The following is a 21,309-nucleotide window of genomic DNA, read 5'->3' on the forward strand; positions in this document are numbered from 1 at the left end:
TATACTCAGGTTGTCTCTTTGTACCTGGTGTTGCCTGTGTGGTCTGCCCAGTAGTGAAGATGGTGGATGCTGTGAGGACCCCCTCCAAGCACTAATCACTCTATAGGGCAAACGACCCAGGACAGGGCTTGCTGCTGGACTTCAAATGCTCTGCTGATGCTGGTTCTCAAATGCCCCACTTCTACTGAATAACCTGCTCCTGTCCGTTCTTGAGAGAGTATCAGGAAGTAGGATCTTCCCCATGTCAGATGTGGCACAGGTCTACCATATTCGATGGAAAGGGGCGATTAACCTGCTCCTGCCAGTTCTCTAGAGAGTATTAGGAAGTGAGATCCTCCCCATGTCAGATGTGGCACAGGTCTCTGGCTGAGCTGACTGCTTGGCCACAGGAGCCAAGATGGTGGGGACCTCAGACCACCGGCTCCCTTTAACCATGGGATTCCCTGCAGATCAGATGTTCCCCCCACCCCCTGCAGGATACATGCCCAGACAGCTGTAGAGCTGCCCGGCTCCCTCGTGTGGAAGGAACCCAGGCAGGCTGTGTCCTGAGCAATCCTTCACTCTGGTGTCCTCTGCTTACCTGACTGAGCTGGCTGCTTTGTCACAGGATCTAAGATGGTGGTAACCTCAAACCAGGGCCCCATCTAACTACGGGACTCCCTGCAGATCAGATGCTTCCCTGCAGGATACGTGCCCAGACAGCTGCTCTGTTTTTCCTTCTTCATAAAATGGGTGCAGTTACACATTTAAACCTAACTTTTACCCTGATGCTCTTTAAATCAAGGATAAATTATTTTATTTGTGCTTGTCTTAAAACTAGACATTTTAAAAACAATTGAATTGTACTACTTTTAAAGTTTCATTATCTTACAAATATTTTGTGCCCTTAAGTGTAATTGAGGCAGTGTTGAATTTTAATACATCAAAAGACTAGTGAAATGTTTGGCTTAGTAATTCCAACTTTGAGAATTCATAAATTGTGCCACTAAAATACTGTCTCCACTTTTTAGCAATTTCTTTCTTGATAAAGAGCCAAACGTCTCGAATTGTTTTCTAGAATTTGGCTATCCTAAATCGCTCAATCTTTTGAACAGTCAGATAAAACCTGAGAATAAGATCTGAAAATATCATTTATTGATGATATGATAGAAATAAACCTGAGGGCCTATGTTTGGTCTCTTACTAACTCGTTAGAGGCTGGGCGGGGTAAACCAGGCAGGGGAACGACCACACCCGTTTCCTGGCTCAGCAAACTGTGTGGAAACTAACAGAGAGGCAGATCCTCAGATAATGCGGAAGGCTCATCTGAGTTGTCTGTGTCTGATGCGTGCCTTGTTTTTCATACCTGTTTCAAGGGACTGAGTATCCTGCCTAAAATCCCTGAGGGGACAGCAGAGCCAGGCTTCAGACACTGTCTGGGCAGCAGCCAGCCTATTACAAGTTTTGGAATTCTAGTTTTCTTCTAAATTCATTGTGTCTTCCCTTTATTCTCTTTTATTGTATTCTAAGATGACCGATTTTTAAATAACAGATAAAAGTAGATTCCAAACAATCATTGAAAGTTTCAAAAGGGTGAGCCGCGACAGTCTTCGCCTCTAACCTCCATGCTGTGATCTGGACGTTCCTGCCAACGTCTCCAACTTCATCCTGAACTTTTCTTCCAACTTACCAACATCCTGTCACCCAGTGATCTTCCAAGTGGGATGGTGCTCCAGTGCCTTTCCTACCTCAAGGATCTGCCCACTCCTGAAACAGACATCTCCCTTCTTTCTCACATCAAGGTAGAGCCATTGGCCCGCCCCTAACCTTCAGAGGCAGAGGATGCCGGCTGAAGGAGACCCTCTCCATTAGTCTCTAACCCTGCCTCTGTCTTCCTCACAGTATTTGCTATAAAAGCTTGCCAGTCGCTTACTTATTGAGCTTTGGAGGAGTGATGGGTCTCTTCTGAGAAGCAAACCCCCTGGCTATCTTTTTCATTTATTATTATTATTATTATTATCATTATTATTATTATTTAAGACCTTTATTAACAGGTGCTTGCAGTTTGTTGACTTTTTTGAAAAAAATCAAGTTGTAAACTTTATTACAAATTAAAAATGAAGTTCTTAAAAATCTCAACTTGACCAGATATGAAACAATTTTAAAACCGTTAAAGGTGTATTGAGAAAAACCAGGCCTTTTTTTTTTTCTTAAAAAACACGTTTGTCATTACCAAAAAGAGACATCTTTAGGTAAAAATCATAAAAGCCCTACGCTGCTTAGATAATGCAGAGAGTTCTAATGTTATCTGGTCAACGGGCAAAAAGCAAGCACTTAAGGCCTTCAGCACCGATCTTTGTCCATTTCTTATTGCTGGGATTTCGTATTCATTTCTTCTTGTTGGATGACCAAACCGGATGATGGTAGAGATGGTAAGCCGGCGTTTACTTAGCCCCGCCCGGCTCAGCCTCGGGAGCGGACGAATTCTCAGCAGGTGGATGCGTTTGTCTCTTTGTTATCTTTTGGTTTAGGGTTCTCAGGGCATCTGCATCGGTAATTGAAGTTGCGGGCGATACCGATGTTGTGGTGGCTGCTGACCCTGGGTCTCATCTCCTTGATTTTCTTTGTCCGCTTCGTTGCCATCCTCTCTAGACTGTCGCTGGCGAGGAGGGCCCCTGCGGAGTCGTGGTCTGCAACCCCAATACATATTCTGCCTCACTGGTCTACCCGGCTCTCCCGCGCCCTGGTTGCCAGCACCCTCCATCACTTCTCCTTGCACAGGGGTTGGAATACTGGGGTCTACACGCATAGAGTCTCCTCATGTAGTGAGGTGGGAACCTTGGGCCTGGCCTTCAGGAGCGCTTTCCGATCTCTCATTCTTTTCCCCACTCTCACTGTTTTGGTCATTTTGCTGATAATTGCGTGGAGGATCCCTACGACGTGGATAGGTTATATATATATAATATAACTATATAACTATAATGGTTACTGTCTGCTGCATATTTACTGCCTTGAACTGGACCTCCACCAGGGCCTGTAACATTTGCTGCCTCCACACTCTTTTCTCCTTCAACAGCATCAAGCTCTAGTCTGTGCATCTCGCACACTGCGAAGGTGCTTCCTGGGGTTCTTCTTTATGGCAGTCTGGTGTACAAATACGTCTGCCTTGGTGTCATTCCTGTTGATGAAACCGTATCCGTCCTTTACATTGAACCATTTTACTGTTCCCAAAACCTTCGTTGCGATGACCTTGTCCCGGCTGATGTGATGTGAGGCTGCCCGGGCTGCCACTACCCGTGGAGCCGGGCTTGGTGTTGGCTGCGCTGAGGGCGGCTGCTGAGGGGGCGGGCCTCGCTGCTCATGGTTGCGGTGACGGTGACCCCTCCCTGGTGTGATGGTGATGAGGCCAGCCCTGGGGAAGCACTCAGGGCTCTCTGGGGTCTGCTCTCCACTCCCGCTACCGATCGAACTAACCCTGTTTGTCCATTACAGACCGGGTATTTAATATTCCTAGTGATCTCAGGCTGGTTCCAGAGAATTCCAGCTTTCCAAGGCCGCGCCCTCTACTGTCGCTGATGCATTCCAGAGTGTTGCCCGGGCCATGCTAACTCCATTGCCCACCGGTGGCCTGTGGAGCTGTAGCTCTTCCCCTTTGGGTTTATAATGCCCTTTATTTTCTCCCAATAATTCAGTCATCAGATCCTCTCTTGGGAGTCTTAGTTCTCTGGGCATCATGACTCCCTTTTGGCAGCCTTTGCATCTCTGCCTTCCATGGAAAAGGTTCAGAAGCAGAAGAAGAATCAGATGGCTTTCTTTCACTGCATCCATTAACATCATGTGCTATCTATTTGCTGTCTGTTCCTCTCAAACATAAATACACCTATGTGTTTGTTTGCTTATTTATTTAGAGGCAGCATCTAGCTAGGTAGTCCAGACTGACCGGGAACTGGACTCACCCTGCCTCTGCCTCCTGAGGCCCGGGATTACAGGCCTAACCATTGTGCTCACCTGCCTGTGTATACATGGTTGGGTGAACGTGTTATCTGTGTCAAAATGTTTGACTCACACACTCTGGACACGTGACAGCTGTTAAGCAAACACGGAACTCGGAAGTGAGTCCTGCAGAGAGAGCCTTTCCTGGACCACTCTAGGCAGTAAAATTGCAACTAGATTTTCTTTTTAAGTCGGAGTAAGAGTTTCTTTTGAAATCAGGTGATTCCTGGTTTCTTTTCCTGCTTCTGTGATAAAATAACCTGACTTAGGAAGGAAGGGTTTGTTTTAGCTCCCATGTCAATGTCTGAACTCTGCAGTGGCAGAGAGTCGAAGAAGCCGTGACATCACCCCTACAGCCAGAAGAGCATAGCAGATGTGTGACATCACCCCTACAGCCCGAGGAGCATAGCAGATGCGTCAGGTCACCCCTACAGCCGGAGGAGCATAGCAGATGTGTGACGTCACCTCTACAGCCCGAGGAGCATAGCAGATGCGTGACATCACCCCTACAGCCCGAGGAGCATAGCAGATGCGTGATGTCACCCCTACAGCCGGAGGAGCATAGCAGATGCGTGACGTCACCCCTACAGCCGGAGGAGCATAGCGGACATGGGTGCTCAGTTCACTGGCTCCATCTCCACAATCCAGGATTCCCACTGGGAGTGTTGCTGCCCACAGTTAAGAGAGGTCACCCCATACAATCAAGAAAATCCCTCAAACATAAACCCAGAGGGCCCCCTTCCAGATAACTCGATCCTGTCTGACACCTAATACCGACCACCCCAGATGCTATCCAGGGTTTGGGAAGTTGCTCGGGTGTTGGTTTTGTGTGAAGAATGCGGATGTGTTTTTCTGCCTAGATCTCCAGAGTGTGGTGTTCCATGGACCGTATAAGCAAATGGCGCAAGCTCCGCTGTTGTCCTTCTCTGCCTGTGGCTTCCCCAGCTTCGTTTGCCTACATTGCATCTAAATAATACTTTTCTTTCAAAAGATCAGAGATTTTTTTTTAAGCATCCATGTTACTTTCCTCAAGTTCTGTAGGTAACTTCTTGTGTCCCGAACACAAAAATCAGACGTCTACGTATGTGTGCATGTGATTTAACAAATACAGAAGATGGAAATAATTTATTCTATACTAATGACTTAAAACAGCATAGGACTTCAGTAGACCATTAAAGAGTGGTATTTTGGAAATGGAGAAACACGTGAGGGGCAGTAGGGTTTTGCGACACAGTCTCACAATTCATTGAATTTGGCCTCTGCGGGACAGGTGTAAATTATTCTTCCGTATGAGTGAAGAGACTCAGCGGATGGACCTTAGAGATGGGTGTGTGCTCTCCTACCACATGGGCAGGAAGCTGCCGCTCCAGGTAGCTTTGAAAACCACACAGGAGATAAGTAACTTCGTGGTGGTCGCATGGAGAATGCAGAAACTCAAGGGTAAGGCACACATGAATGAATACGGAAGAGAGGGCTCACGTAAGCAGAGCCGTCCAACTGAAACCTCGGGTCTTAAGTCATGTGATACTGGGAGCTGGTTAACTCCTAAGGAAGAAGAGCAATGCCCTGAGGTCAGCAATCCTCTGCGTGTTGATGCTCCCAGGGAGGTGGGATGTGAGGGTGACTAGGCAGTGAGGTGGAGGCGGAGCTTGTCACGCATATGGTTTTAGGCATGACTTTTCTTGACCTTTGTTTCTTCCTGTCACCAATCAAATAAAACCTCACAGAACCTTATTTGGAAGCTTCATTAGAGGAGGAAATACAGCCCCATCCTTGAATTTTAGAATTCTATGGCACAAGGCAATAGAATAATTCAGTATCAGAGCAATTTATTCTTAGCAGTTTGTGAAGCAAGGGTGAGCTACCCCTTACTCCTCACTTAGTGTGAGGGAAAGAACAGTTTTCCTCCAAACATGTCAGCATTGTTCCGTAGCTCTGTGATTATTGTCAGCCTGAGTGGGTTATGCCCCAGCTCAGCTGCCGCTCACCGGTCAGTTCCCCACTCCAGTCAGGGCCTGATTTCTCAGCTGCTTAACACTGGGGTGTGGAATAATCTTGGACGTGTGCACAGCACAGTGCCTGGCATGTGTTGCTGTTTTCTGTGTCCCTGTGACTGTGTACACATATGAATCCATCAGTGGAAATACAATTCTGGAATCCAGAGCTGCTGGATGCAGGGCCAGTCTTCACCTCTCTGCGGTGGTCCTAATCGAAGGACTGTTTGTTCAATGTGGGATTTTATAAAAGGACATAGTCAGAATGTTGAAATGTTACCTCTGAGCTTTGTGGAAAAAAATCATAAAAGTTCTTGCTGAGAAACTTACTAGGACGAAGGTAAAATAAAGCACACCTTAAGTTTATTCACCGATCGATTTTAAAGCTCATAAAATGTTAGTTTTCCATTAGGTCAAAGAATTTGTCATGGAAACCAGTAGAGGCAGGGTTGAAGAGTCAGCTTCGACCTCCTGGTAGAGATGCGGCTATGCCTGTGGCCCCACAGTTAAGTCGTCTTTGAGGTCGGCTGTGGTTGTCCTGTGTTCAGGCCTTCTCCATAAGAGGATATGAGCACATCAAGGGGTGGGGGGACAACACCTTTCAGCTCCAGTTAAAGTCAACCAGAAACTCCAAACCACCCCACTCAGCATCCTTAGACACAAAACTTAATCCTACTGTAAATCACCCCATTGTTCTTCCAATTCAAGAAGGCTGATGCTGGGCTGGGGATATGAGCTGATTGTTGGAGTGCTTACCCAGCATGCATTTGATTCCTACCCTTGCATAAGCTGGGCCAATGGCACACAATTTAAACCTAGCAGTAGGGAAATAGAGGCAGGAGGACCAGGAATCCCTGGCCATCTTCAGCTAAATAATGAGTAAAAAACTAGCCTGAGCTACGAGAGGCAGTGCTGGGGGAGACGACAATGAGAGAAGAGAGGAGAGAGAGAGGGGAATTAGCTAATTCCGTGTTCACATGCGGTCTTAGCGAGGGGTTCTAATGCTGTGAAGAGACACCATGACCATGGCACTCTTATAAAAGAGAGCATTTAATTGGGACTGGCTTACAGTTAAGAGTTTAGTCCATTATCACTATGCTGGGAAGCATGGCAGCAGGCAGGCAGACATGTTTGCTAGAGAAAGAGCGGACAGTTCTACATCTGGCTCCACAGGCTGCAGGGAGAGAGTGACACTCGGCCTGGCTTGAGCATCTGAGACCTCAAAGCCCGCCCCCAGTGACACGCCTCCTCCACAAAGGCCACACCTAGTAGTGCCACTTCCTATGGACCTGGGTGGTCATTTTCATTCACACTACCACGCACACAAACCAGAAACCTTAAGGAGAGGAGTGGGTGACAGAACATGTTTGTCACTGATCTGGTCTTTGGGTGGCTTGACTTCTTTAACGTGTAAAAACTCAGTTGGTTTTAAAATCCCATGTTTCTTTTTTCCCTGCTTTGACAAAAGAATAAAACCTAATGGTTCCAAACATACAGTTTGGAATTTTTGGTTAGGTGTACTAAAGTCTGGGTTCTTATTTTAGAAATACCCGTTTGGGATCTCCTAACCCTACATCTTAGAAAAGAACCTCGCCATTCTCAGCAGAGAGCTGCTGTGTCCACTTAAGTGCTCCAGCCCTGGTCAGTCTTCTGCTTACACACACACACACACACACACACACACACACACACACACACACACACCGCCAATCGTACCAAGAGCAGTGAAGGGTGACAGTCACGTGGCCTTCTCTCCTACATCTGTTTCCTCTTGTCTCCTCCTAAAGTTAGAATTCCTTTCCTCTTCTCGGCGATGCCCATATGTCAAGTCACTTGAGCCCGTGTCCCAACATTTACAGGTTCTCAACCATTCAGGACAGCAGTTCTTAAAAATCTAAAACCCATTGATAGTCTACACTATAATTGATGATTCCCCAAACTTGAAGATTTATCTACCAATATTTACTATATTGGAAAAGAAAATGTAAGGCAAAAAATATATTTATTGTTTTCATAAGAATAAGCAGAACAGTGGTAACGTTTGGGGGAGGGGCTCTTTAAGGGCAATGCGGTGAGGAGAACAGCCCTGCTCTCACTGCTGCCCGTCCCTAGCATCTGCCTTGATAGAAGACAGCTGGGAATTCCTGTCTGTCTCTGTGCTCAGCCTGCTCCAGTATTTTCCCTTGCTTAAAAATATGAAGAAAACTTGGCTCCACATAGATGTGTAGCTGGAAAAGGAGAGGCGTATTTTAATAGGCTTTTCAAATAGTTACGATATGCTCTGTCGATGCTACAACAAAAGTTGGCAAACAATTCCTTAAGGGTTGGTACAAAGTCAGAACTGAGGCCATGTGAAGGACCAATCAGAACTCAGGACGGTAGTGGAAGCCAGTGATCTCCTTGCACTCTGAATACATTTTTCTAGGATCATATGCCTATCATTCAGAAGGCACTCGGTCACTGAGCTAGAAAGTGCTTCTGATTTGTGCTCATTTTCAGTAGACAATATGACAAGTTCTGTTTGACAACACTGATAACCAGTGATCTTAAAGATCGAGACACAATTTTAGAAGAAGGATTTAGAAATAAATAAAAATTTCTTTGGCTTAAAAGCACAAAGTTTTATCATTATCAACCAGTGAGATTTGTAGTTATCCTTAAGTGTCATTATTAAGAAAAAAATTCCAGATAATCAGTAAATACCTATCATACTTGTATACCAATTCCTCCAGATAAAATGGTGCTCTGTTAAAAGGTGGTTAGTTTAGCTTGCAACTCGCACAACCCTGCAAATGTTCCTTGGAGTCACACGTTGTAGTTCAGGATCAACAGATGTTTTATGTGAACTCCCCGTGTGTTAAAAAAGAGGTCTAGTGCGGTATCACACGTTCAGTCCCAGCACTCGGGAGGCAGGTATGGCTGTATGAGTTCGAGGCCAACATGTCTACACAGAGAGTTCTAGGCTAGCTGGGACAATGCAGTAAGACACCTTCTCAAATAAATAAATAAAATCGTAGAAAACACTGAATAAGAAATTTTGATAGATTTACATGAATCTACATTGTTCTACAATAATAAATAAAGTGTGTGTTTAAGAGTGAAACTTAATGACATAAATGTTTATTGTATTATTAAGGACACTCTTTTTAAAAGACATTGTGTGTGTGTGTGTGTGTGTGTGTGTGCTATTGCCCTCAGAGAAGAGGGCAGCAGATCCTGGAAGCTGGAGCTACAGTGTCTGTAAACCACCTAACTCAGGTGCTGGAAATGCCAGCCGTGGGTTCCCTGCACAGTAACATGCAGTCTCTCATGCTGAAGTATCTCTGCAGCCCTGTACGGGACACTGTTAAGAGACCTGGACTTCCCTCCTTCCTTCCACAGAGCTGAAGCCACTCTGTGTGTGCTCATACACTGCACTGGGAGAAGCAGCACTCGTGCCTGCTTAGCACCTCAGTGTCAGTCGTGCCAGGATAAACCAGGAAGCTTGAGGTCCTCGGTCTCGCTCTGGTGACACACCCATGTGATAGAAGCTCTCGGTGACTGAGACCAATACAGATAAGTGTGAACAAAACAACAAATCTATAGCTTTATCTTTTTACTGTTTGTTTGTTTGCTTGTTTGTTTGTTTGTTTGTTTTGGTAGGGTTTCTTTCTGTAGCTTTAGCTGTCCTGGAATGCACTCTGTAGACCAGGCTGGCCTCAAATTCAGAGAACCATCTGCCTCTGTCTTCGAAATGCTAGAATTAAAGGCTTGTGCCACCATATCCTGCCAATTTGGGTATTTCAAAAAATATTTCCTGTTGTTTTTTTAAAAAATTGTGTATATATCTGTATGTGTGTGTATCTGTGTGTCTGTATGTGTGTGTATCTGTATGTGTCTGTGTGTCTGCATGTGTGTGTATCTGTGTATCTATATGTGCGTATGTGTGTATGCTGTATATATGTATATCTATGTGTGTGTATCTCTGTGTGTCTATATGTGTGTGTATCTGTGTGTGTTTTTGTCTGTGTGTATAGACATTGGGTCTCCTGGAACTGGAGTTACACAAGGTTGTGAGTCACCTGACATGGGTGCTAGGATGGGAACTGGGTCCTCTGGAGAAGTACGCTGTTCTTACCGCGACTTAACTGTGGAGCCTTCTCACCAGCCCCAGTTAGTCTATTAAAATACAGGATCAAATTTGCGAATGACGTACAAACTCAGTCTTTGTGTTTATCTGAAATCTGAAGTTTTATAAGTTATCACACTGTAGGCTCTTGGCAAGGGCATCCTTTATTCAAGCTTTTAATGTAGCCAGCCAGCTGTCAGCCAGGAGAGACCTCATGTCTCCTTGCCACGTATGCTCCTCCCTAGCCAGTACAGTATGAGAACACCATGTAACATCTTCTCTATTTCCAGTTTGAAAACCTAAAGCCATCTTTAGTTTTTAAAGAGATCATCATATCTACATTTGGGACATTTCTTTTTCTTCAAAATCCGATCAGTTTCAAAATGGCATTGAAATTGTTTTGCTGCATAAGACACAATGTAGTGTCCTGTCGGGTTCCTTAAAGATAAACAGAAGATTGGCATCCTGGTGGCCTGACCCTCTCCCGTGAGTCAGGGCGTCTGCTCTCTTAGTTTCTTTGTTGTCATCATCTTAAACTTAGATGCTACTGGCATAAGCAGAGAAACTGAGCCTTGTCTCTTGTGGTTATGTCCAGTGATCCATCCTTCAACAGACAAAATTGCACTAATTTTTCAAGGTATTTGTTTGTTTGTTTGTTTATCAAGACAAGGTTTCTCTGTGTATGTGGTCTTGGCTGTTCTAGAACTTGCACTATAAACCAGGTTGGCATCAGACTCAGAAATCTACCTGTCTTTGCTTCCCAAACGCTAGATTAAAGGCATGTGCCACCACCACCCAGCTAATTTTTCTTATTATTCTATAAAAATAGACTCTTAGTGGACTGGAGAGATGGCTCAGCAGTTAAGAGCACTGACTACTCTTCCAAAGGTCCTGAGTTCAATTCCCAGCAACCACATGGTGGCTCACAACCATCTGTATAGCTACAGTGTGTGTATATATATATATGTGTGTGTGTGTGTGTGTGTGTGTGTGTGTGTATAATCTTTAAAAAATAGACTCTTAAAGTAGTAAGTTTAGATAATTTTGAAGAAAAATTTTGAAACATTTTTTAAATAATAGCAAAGTATGTTTTTGTTGCTAAGCTTCCAAATAAATGCCAAACTTTGGAACAATGGAAAAGTACAGAAATTATAGTAGGTAAAATAAGAGCATACTCAAAATACTAAAATACTAAATACTAAAATAAAATACTAAAATTCTAAAAACAAACAGTTGCCTCGGAAAATGTGCCACCCTAAAACATCATAGGATTGGGACGCAGGTTCACTGACTGAGCCTGTACGGCTCTTCTGGGGTCAGTGCTCTGCACCATGTGGGGCAGCTCACACCAGCCTCTTACTCCAGCTCCAGAGGAGCCAATGCCCCCTCTGACCTCCACAGGCACCAGAACACAAGTCCATATCACACACACAGACACACACACATATGAATACTTTTTAAAAATAAATCTTTTTTTATGCTGTAGGAAACCCTTGGCAGCACAAAGCCCACATTTCATTTCCTGCCACTGCAATGATGTCATCATAGTCCGTGGAGCCTCCGGAAAACTCCACTCTGTGCTTATGAGAGAATGAAGGTGAAAAACGTCTCAGTGTCATTATTAAATGGTTTTAACCTCCCGGACCTCCCGGGAACCTCTCGGTGCCCCCAGAGTTCCCCGGGCTCCACTTGATGGATCGCTTGTCTAAGGAGTCATCCATCTCAGATGAGGTCCAATCACATGAAGTAGCCAAGGGAGAAGGACATCACATTTTCTTTATTTGAAGCACCTTGTCAAACCTATGCAGGGCTCATTAATGCTTTGAAGGATGTAAGAGACTTGGTGGCTCCGAGGGTCAATGGTTCCAATGGTTCGAGAGTCTGCATCCATTAAGTCCTTCAGTGTGGCTCTGGGGGTCCATTCGGGCTCGTCCTGGCTGAGCAGCTGGAAACAAGCCTTTCTTCCTGTTTTATAGATGGATGATGTTGAGCTCCCGTATGTGCCCCCCCCCCCCCCCCCGGTAACTTCATGGTTGCTTGTTTGCTTCATGGAAACCGTGGCGGCGGGAAGTGTTTATACATGGTTGTAATTTAATTGCATTTGGAACATTTTCCTTCTAAAAGAAGTTTGACTCGATACCAAAATCCAGGAGTACATGTCACGTGCCCAGTGCTGTCCCGACACCTCAGAGAACACGGCAAGAGCATGTCTGTGCCCTTCTGCTGAAGACTCATCCCATGAAGCCGAGTGTGTAAAAGTTTCAGCAGCGCCCCGGATGACACCGAATGCTCCTGCACAGGCTGTGGGAGAACGACACGAATACATACAGGGATTTGGGGTTTGTTTTCAGATTTTCACTTGACTGTGGTGAGATTTTAAAAATACTTCAGGGAGGAATTGGGATGTGCAGGCAGATAACAGGGGCCAGTGGTCAGGAAAGGGCCTGGAGGAGGGAGGTGCTGGCGCTGGCTGTGTGAAAGGCGCCAGCCTGCTGGCCAGGGCCTGGAGGCCTCTCCTCCATCACCCTACCTTCAGACTGCCCTTCATTTACTTAGCAAGGAGAATGAAAGATGAGCCAAGAGAAACCAAGGCGGAAGGTAGGGGTGAGAGAGTCCGGAATTAATTACGCTTGGCCAGAAGAGACTGTCAAAATAAGGTGACCAAGAACATTGGGGCACAGTTGTCTGCAGTAACTGTGAGCCACTCCATCCACTTCCCAGCACGGGCTAGCTTCCTACCCAGGCTACAGGAAACCCAGTCAGCCTGCAGCTCTCGGCCCTTCACAGGCTGGCCTAGCTGCAAAGAGCTCCCTTGCTGTGTGCGCCGCCGCCGCCGAGGCCCTGTCACAGTGGATTCTCTCGGTATTCAGAACTGGCCTCCATCACAGCTCTTTCCCTTTGCCGCGTAGGGTGCCTGGCTCAAGGCCGCTTTTGTACCAGCACAGCTTGCATCCTGTAACAGGCCGGAGAGTGGAGGCCAAGAGTTCCCATGGTTCTGCAGAACCCAAGTAACCTGGAGTTTTTGTTAAAACTCAGCTCTTCCTTTAGTTATTTTCTGTCTCTCTCTTCCTTTCACTAGTGTCAAGCCCTAATCATATTTTGCATTCCAAATTCTGCACGAGTAGCTGTCCCAGAGACTCCAACTGTAGGGGTTTAGTAGGAGTGGCCCTGTAGGCTCATAGATTTGAATGCTTGGTCACTGAGGAGTGGTCCCACTTGACAGGGACTAAGGGGTGTGGCCTTGTTGGAGGAAGTGTGTTACTGGAGGTGGGTTTTGAGGTTTCAAAAGCTTAAGACAGCCCAGTCTCTCTTCTTGCTGCTGCTGCTGCTGCTGCTGCTGCTGATCCTGATGTAAAACACTCAGTTCCTCTCCAGCACCAAGTCTGCCTCCCACCGCCATGCTTCTCACCATGATGAGAATGGACTGAACCTCTGAACGTAAAAGCCAGCAGCAATTCAACGTTGTCCTCTATAAGAGTTGCTGTGGTCATGGTGTCTATTCACAGCAATAAAAATCCTAACTAAGACACCAACTACAACCTGGTATTTATCTGGAGCTCTCCAGAGCTGACTATATAGTTCATGTATTTGTGTGTGTGTGTGTGTGTGTGTGTGTGTGTGTGTGTGATATCTGGTACACCTTCTGTCAGTTATTTGGGAACCATGTTTTCAATCCACTGGCTTATTCTTTTTTTTATATTTTTTATTTTCTACATTCTTTGTTTACATTCCAAATGATTTCCTCTTTCCCGGATCCCCCCTCCCCATGGCTTACTTATTCTAAACACAGCTCTTTTCTTCTAATGAAAATCTTTGTTTCTAAAAGAGTCTTATGATGTCAACTAACTATTTTCCAACGAATCCCAATGCAACTTTTCCTCATTTTGAGATGGCATCATACGGGCAGAACAGCAAGTTGGGGCATAAACAGGTGGATGCAATCAACCTGCCAGTCACCATCGGCCCTGGCCGTAGCACACGGCGGTGACCTCCAGCAGTCTGCTCTCAGAACCTGACTGCTGTGTCAGGACCAGACGGCTTCAGAGACATGCTCGCAGGAGCTTTGTTTTGCCTTCATTAATGAAGGCTAGCCCATTTGTAACTCTGAAACTAAGGTTTCTAAGCGCCCTGAGTTCCTGATAACGTCTGGCTTGGCCTTCTCTGGTCTGGCACCAGCTTGTGCCCCCCACCCCAAGCCTCGCTGGCTCGAGAGCCCTGCCTGCTTCCTCTGAGTCTGTCTGGGGGAAACTCAGCATCAGGCCTGTTCTGAAGGCACCCGACCAGCAAGGAGCTGGATGAGAAGTTTGCTTCCTCCTCACCTGCTCGGGCCCCACTGTGTCCAGCACATGGTGGATTTAGAGTTCTGAACAGCTGGTTAATGGTTAAACTTTTTATTTTATGAAAGTTTTTTTAATGTAAAACCACACCACCCCTGCAAGTAACTCATCAGGAGACGTAGGTTCCCTCTATGCGCCGCGTGCCGGCTCACCAGCCCCTGCCTGGCTGGTCTCCACGTGGAGGCCCTTCTGGTTGCTCTGCATTTCCCTTTTCTCTGCCCTATCCGGGGCAGAGATGCGTAGAACTGGGTGTAGAGAGTAATGAGCTTCCCACCCCCTTCCCAGCCTTTCTTGCTTTTTTTTTTAATGTCTCGTCTTCTGGGCACATCGTTCCCAACAATGCGTGATCTCCAGACAGGCCATATGCCAGCCACATTTCCCAGCTCCTAATGAGGAAACACTGAAGTGGTCATGTCGGTGAACAGACCCCTTGAGGAGTGATGCTAAGCCCTCGCTTTCTGTCCACTCCAGTAAACTTCAGGCAAGTAAGAAGACACGGAGTGGAGTGAGAAGCAGATCCAGAAGCCTTCCTGTCACGTGTGTGTGTGTGTGTGCCACATGCTCAGAGGCTGCCTTGGTTACGTCCCACTCCTGAAGATAAAAGGGCTCACTTCGGCTCATTTCTGGAGACAACTGTGCTCTGAGCTCTGTGCGGGGAAGGGCAGCAACCCCTGGGTATTAGGGCCTGGCAGAGGCTGTAGGAGTTTCCTTTAGCTATGTTGTTCCTTATGCAGTATATTTGGCTGTTATCAAGGGGAATGCCTATCAGAAGCCTTTCAGGAGGACTAGAAATACCTAGGCCACTGCCTTAGAAGGGGATGCTCAAATCCTACCTCCACTGAACTGCACATTGTAAAGTAGATTCAAAGTAGCCCAGCTAAGAACAGATGATCTGAGATTGTAAGTGCTGGCAAAAAGTTTGTAGCTTGAATTCAACAAAACCATTTGCTTGCTCTAAAGAAAGAAAAGGGCTAAGGTGGAGCCTTTGCTGTTGCTTGTCTCGTTTTGTCTTGTTTTATGAAAGAGAAGAAGAGTTTGGGGTCTAGTTCAGTGGGTAGAGGATTCTGTGGCAGGCACAAGGCCTTGGGTTAACCCCCAGTGCTGTGAGGAAAAGAAAGAAAGAGAGGGAGAGAGAGAACACCACATCTTTTAGAAGGAAATGACATAATCTTCAGAATGTGAAATGGCTGAAATTTAACATTCCTGGTGTCTAGGATATGACCCATGCAACCTGGAAATGAACCACACTCCGAAAGAGAGGTGTGTCCGCCGAGAACAAAACTGGGCACTGCATGTCAGTTAGCAGAAGAAATTTTAAATGGCAGTTATTAAGATATCCACACTGAAAGTTTTAATATGTGCTTGCAGTAAATTAAGACAGAAAGTTTCAGCCAATCAATAGAAACAAACAAACAACAAAGAAAGGATATTGTAAAGTGTTTAGAGTTTTAAAATTCTACAGGATAAGTTTAACATCAGAATAGAAACGACAGAAGAAAAAGTAAGGGCCTTGGAGGTAGAGCCATAGGAAGTATCCAGTATGGTGAAGAGACGTGGTTTTGTTTTGTTTTGTTTTGTCTTGTTTTGTTTAATTGAAAAAAAGAACAAAGCCTCTGAGATATAGTAAGCAATGTATGATTTGTGTAACTGGAATTCCAGGAGGAAATGAGAAAGATTATGGCTGACAAATGCTGACGCAGCAATAGCTGGGGATTTCTCAAATGCAATCTATCATAAACCTTCAAATCTACTGATTTATGAAATCTAGAAATAATACATATACTATGCATGTAAAGATTCAAAGTATTAATGGAACAATAAGTGCGATGTCTTAGAGTTTATTGTATGCACATTGCAAGATGCCAGCTATAAAGGACAAACCTTGAAAGACTAACAGGGAAAAGAAATCTTTAACGTGTGGAGAAATGTACAAGGTCTTCCCAGTGTTTGTCTCAACAGACATCACATGACCTGGAGAAAGTCCAACAGCACTTTTTAATATGTTGCTAAAAATAAGTAAATAAATATGTCAATGCAGAATTCTATTTCTAGAATAAAACTCTTCTAAGGATTGGTGCAAAATAAAGACATTTTTAAGGGAACTAAAACAACGAGGGAGGAGCTGTCAGCAGCAGCCTGCAAAGGAAATGCTAAAGGACAGGGGGTAGACCCGGCACTGGAATGTTCGCCTAGCATGTGCAAAGTCCTGGGTTCGATCCCTGATACCATGAAATCCAAAGATTTCTTCTTTGGGCAGAAGGAAAATAACAGAATTAAATTCAAATCATTAGAAAAGAATAGAGAGTCCCAGAAATAACATTAAACCAGGTTTTAAAAACCCAGTTTTTCCTCTTAACTTCTTTATAATTTGATATATAAAATAAAAATAAGATTGTCTAATTGGACATCTTTAAGATTTATTTTTATTTTCTAAGTGTTTGCCTGTGCGTGTCTATGTGTACCACGTGCGAGTCTGGTGCCAGAGAAGACAGAAGAGGGTGTAGGGTATGGGACCCGAACCCCTGTCCTCTGAAAGAGCAGCGAGTGCATTTAACCACTGAGCCATCTCTCCAACCCTCTTGCAGGACACAAGCTATAAAGCATGTAGTGACTCTAGCATAAAGCAATTGGGCACAGGAACCTATCCCACAGCTGCAAGGCTTTCATATACCGTGATAATGACCTTGCCTGGGCTTGGAGATGGTCAGCGAGCTAAAAACTAAATCATGGTTTTTCGGTAGACAGAAGCACTGTGTGGGGTGTTTCTGGGTAGATTACTGTTTAAAACACTGGTCTGGGTGGAGAGGATTTACCCATTCCATGCCCACAAGGAATTAAGTCTGCTGGATCAAACGAACACGGTTATGAAGGGCGTGCAAGCTTGCTCTCTGGAACGGGGACATCAGAGTCCCTGCTCTTGGACCTTACAGTTTAGATGGAGACCCTATCACTGACCTCTTTGTTCTCAGGTCTTAAGTCTCGCACAGGTTTACACCTGGCTTTCAGGTTCACATGGGATGGTTGCTACCACTGCCTTTCTTTCTTTGAAGATGACACGTTGCCGGACTTCACGGCCTCCGTAATCACGAGCCAATCCCTCAGGATGAATCTGCTTCTTTCTGTTTCTTACTGGTTCTATCACTCTGGAGAATGTGAAGGAGATAACAGAAGCCCAGTGTGCAGATGTGTGGGCAGAGGAGGGATGTTAGGGGCAGCGGGCATCTGCAGAGATATGGGTGGGGACCTGCTTCTGTCCAGGAAGCCTCAGCCTGCTCAGGCTCTTAAAGGGGTAGTGTTGGAAATGTCATCTATTGGCTTGGTGTTGATCCAGCATTCAGTGTGTGTGTGTGTGTGTGTGTGTGTGTGTGTGAGTGTGCATGAGTGTGTGTGTGTATGTGTGTATGTGCATGTGAGTGCGTATGCATGTGAGTGCATGTGTGTGTGTGTGTGTACGTGTGTGTGTGTGTGTGTGTGTGTGTGTGTGTGTGTGTGTGATATTTGCCCTTGAATTTCCACCTTCTTTCCCCTTTAAAGAAATCTGGGCTTTTGTGGTTAATAAAATATGTTCTTTGGGTTAGGAGGCTCTTCAAGGAATTCTATTACATTTTTATATCAGTGCCCATTCATTTATTTATAGGCTTTCATTCCTGTGCTAAGCAACAGAAGCAAGGCAAGGGTTGACATTGCTGAGTGCAGGACACTGGCTACGGTGCCCGCAGTGGCCTGGCCAAATGCGCCACGGGCCTAGAAGCACGGGCCTGTCTGTATGGTTTCACCGGTAGCAGGACCCCCAAGGGGCCAGGTCTCATCCAGGCAAGTCAACACTATTCTGAGAGTAGACTGCATTGACCCCTGGGGACAGCAACCTATCTTCTAGGCGTGCGTCCACTTGGCCAGCCTTCCTAACACAACACTGTCTTTCCAAAGATGCCCGAGTCCTCGTTGTGGAGATTCGAATTGGCTGGAACCTTGGAACTTGCCTGGCACCTGAGCCTTTGTGCCCACTGGCTCTGGCCCTAGGTGAGGGAGGATGACATGGGTCTGTGGGGCTGAGCTCAGGACCACGGGAGAGGGTATAAAGTCTACTGGCATCTCTAAAAGGCTAGACTAGTGGCTAATTTTGTGCTTTTAAAATTTACTTTTATTTATTATTCTATTCCTTTTTTCTTTCTTTCTTTTTGCCTCCCAAGGCGTCCAGATGTGACAGAGGATGTGGAAACCATGCGTCACTTGTATTACTATGATGGAAGCAGTAATAAAGTGTGTTTTCCTCATGGCTGTGACCATGGGTGAGGTGGTCTGGCAGAATCCAGATGCCCTCCAGCAGTTCTGGTGGCCTGGCTCTGAGCCTTTTGCCTGATGCATCTTTGGGGTAGTCACACCCCGAGGAGCAGCTCTAAGCCTGCCTGGCAGGATTGGCTGTAGCTTGGAAGTGGTAACTCAGCCCGGTGCACAGCAAATTCCCAGGCCTTTCCAGGCCCATTGCTGCTGTTGAACTGCAGCAGAATGGCGTCTCTCTCCCAGATGAGGCATCCCAGAATCCCTCAGGACGCCTGAGGTCTCTGACCGAAGAGAAATGCGCTGGTCCCTGTCTGTAGTGGCTAATGTCTTACTTCCTTTTCCTGTTGCTGTGATAAAAATACCCTGATTAAAAAACAGTTTACGGGGGAGAGGATCTACTCTGGCTTGCAGTTCAGGTCACCATCCATTGTGGCGAAGAAGAGCCCACAGCAGGGGCCTGAAGGAGCTGGCCACATTGCACCCGCCATAACTGAACGGACAGAGCAGAGAGTGTGAGCGAGCCAGTGCTTAGCTTGCTCTCTCTGCCTATTCAGCCCAGGTCCTGCCACCGTTCAGATGGGTCCCCTCCCAGCAGCGAAGGTGACCAAGATGCTTCTGCACCGGTATGCCCAGAATGCCCTCTCCCGGGCCATTTCCAGACTCTGTAGTGGTGACACCTAATGCTAACCATTTAGTGCCACTTCTACTGTCACATGGGACACCTCCAGGGAATTGACATTTTTCTAAATTAGCGCTTCTCCCCAGAGTTCTCATGTTCTTGCTAGGAAACTGAGACTTCAGCAAACAAAAGGAATTATGACACAGTTCTGTTAGAATGAATGCTGAAGAGAAATGGAGAGTCATTTGTGACTGGTAGCTGTTCCTGTCCTCCTAGAGGACAAAGATGGCGCAGGATCCTGTCTCTTAGCTCCCTGTCACACTCTCAGGTCTTAGATGAGTTGGTGCCACATTTGTAAATTCCTTAGACTTGCAGTCGTCACTGGATTCATCTGGCCTTTATCAACAACAATGTCCTCCTCAGTTTGGATTGAGTGTTTTGAGAAGTGACTGTCTTTAACTCCTAGAAGGTATAGCTTCTGTCTCCTTTGGTCCTGTTAAGAATAAAAATGTCTGTGGAAAGGCCTCTTATTTCACATCCCAAAAGCCTATGCCCAGGATCTTACCTCTCTTCCCATCTAAGCCGCAACCAACTCTATCCAAATCTACAGCCCAAGAGTCAAGGCATCCACACGGCTCACTCTACACCACCCAGGGAATCTATCTATCTATCTAACCTCCTTAAGTTCTCTCCCTCTGTCCCCCTCCCTTCCCTCCTCTCTCTCTCTCTCTCTCTCTCTCTCTCTCTCTCTCTCTCTCTCTCTCTCTCTCTCTCTCTCTCTCTCCACCTCTCTCTCTCCTTTTTGGCAGGTTCATGCATGTATGTAATGGATTTTAGTCATTGTCACCCCGTTGCTCTCTCCGCCACTGAAGCCATCTTCCCTCTAAGCCCCTGCCTCTTTTGTCTGTGACCCACTGAATTTACAACTAGTTTCTAGCACTAGTGTTGAATGGAAGGTTATTTATTGAACCAGCAGCAATTTATCAATGGCTATACCACAGAAGAAAATGACAACACCCTCCCTCTAGTCACCACTAACTGCCGCTACTCCCTTAGGGAGGAGTGGGCCTCACGGTCCCTTCCTGTCCATGTGGAGCTGTTGTTTGTTGAGAAAACCACAGCCACTGGGGCTTCCTGAGTGTGTGGTTGTGTCATGTCCACAATGCACCTGTTGTTTGTACACCTCTCCGTCCTCTGGCTCTTGCTTTTCTCTTCCTTGTCTTGCTCCATGTTCGCTGAGTTCATCTGACGCTGCAGATGCCCTCGGATCCATGCGATGTGGAGGGAGCACTGCGCCATCGTTTATTCTAGGCGCTTTGGTCAGTGGTGGGTTTCCGCATTAAGCATTGCCTGCTGCAGTCAGAAGCTCCTCTGAGGAAGGCTGAGTGCAGCACTGATTTACAGTATAGAAGCTCGAGCATTTACAAAGCCATCTGACAACATGGCCTCTTAGCAAAGCAGCAATATTATATTCCCTACCAGGTCCTATGACTCTTGAACAGGTCATAACAGGCATGCATCTCCTCCTGTGTGGCAAGCTTCTGGTCCAGCCAGAAAGAAGCTCGGTGTTCCCATAACAAGCAAGCCACTACTGCTCCAGAGGGCATGTCTGATCTGGCAGTGTTACTGTAGCTTACAGGAGTTATAGCTGAGTAAGACGTCATTGGGAGGAGCCATCTGTCTCAGCTCCATCTTGATTTTTTCATGACGTTAGCAATAGGGTCTTACCAAAATTTCTGGTAGGCAGAGCCAGGGGTAGTGTGGTCCATGCCTTTTCCCCTAGCACTCAGGAGATAGACGAAGATGGAGCTCTGAGGTCAAGGCCAGTCTGGTCTACAGAATGAATTCCAGGACAGCCAGGGCTACACAGAGAAACTGTTTTAAACTCTATTTATAAACAAAACAAACTTCTGGGAGGCAACCAAGAGCAACAGCCAGTGTTCTGAGGGCATCTCTGGGGCCACCTGACCAACAGGTCACAGAAAGGTAGCCAACAAT

The 21,309-nt window shown here is 46.0% G+C and overlaps 1 pseudogene; it reads right to left on the minus strand.

The window, feature by feature from the left end:
• Positions 1-2,018: 2,018 nt before the first annotated feature.
• Positions 2,019-20,610, minus strand: LOC127688015 (Y-box-binding protein 1-like; annotated as a pseudogene).
• Between the last annotated feature and the right edge of the window lie 699 nt (positions 20,611-21,309).

This window comes from Apodemus sylvaticus, chromosome 6 (assembly GCF_947179515.1).
Source record: "Apodemus sylvaticus chromosome 6, mApoSyl1.1, whole genome shotgun sequence".
Classification (NCBI taxonomy): Eukaryota; Metazoa; Chordata; class Mammalia; order Rodentia; family Muridae; genus Apodemus; species Apodemus sylvaticus.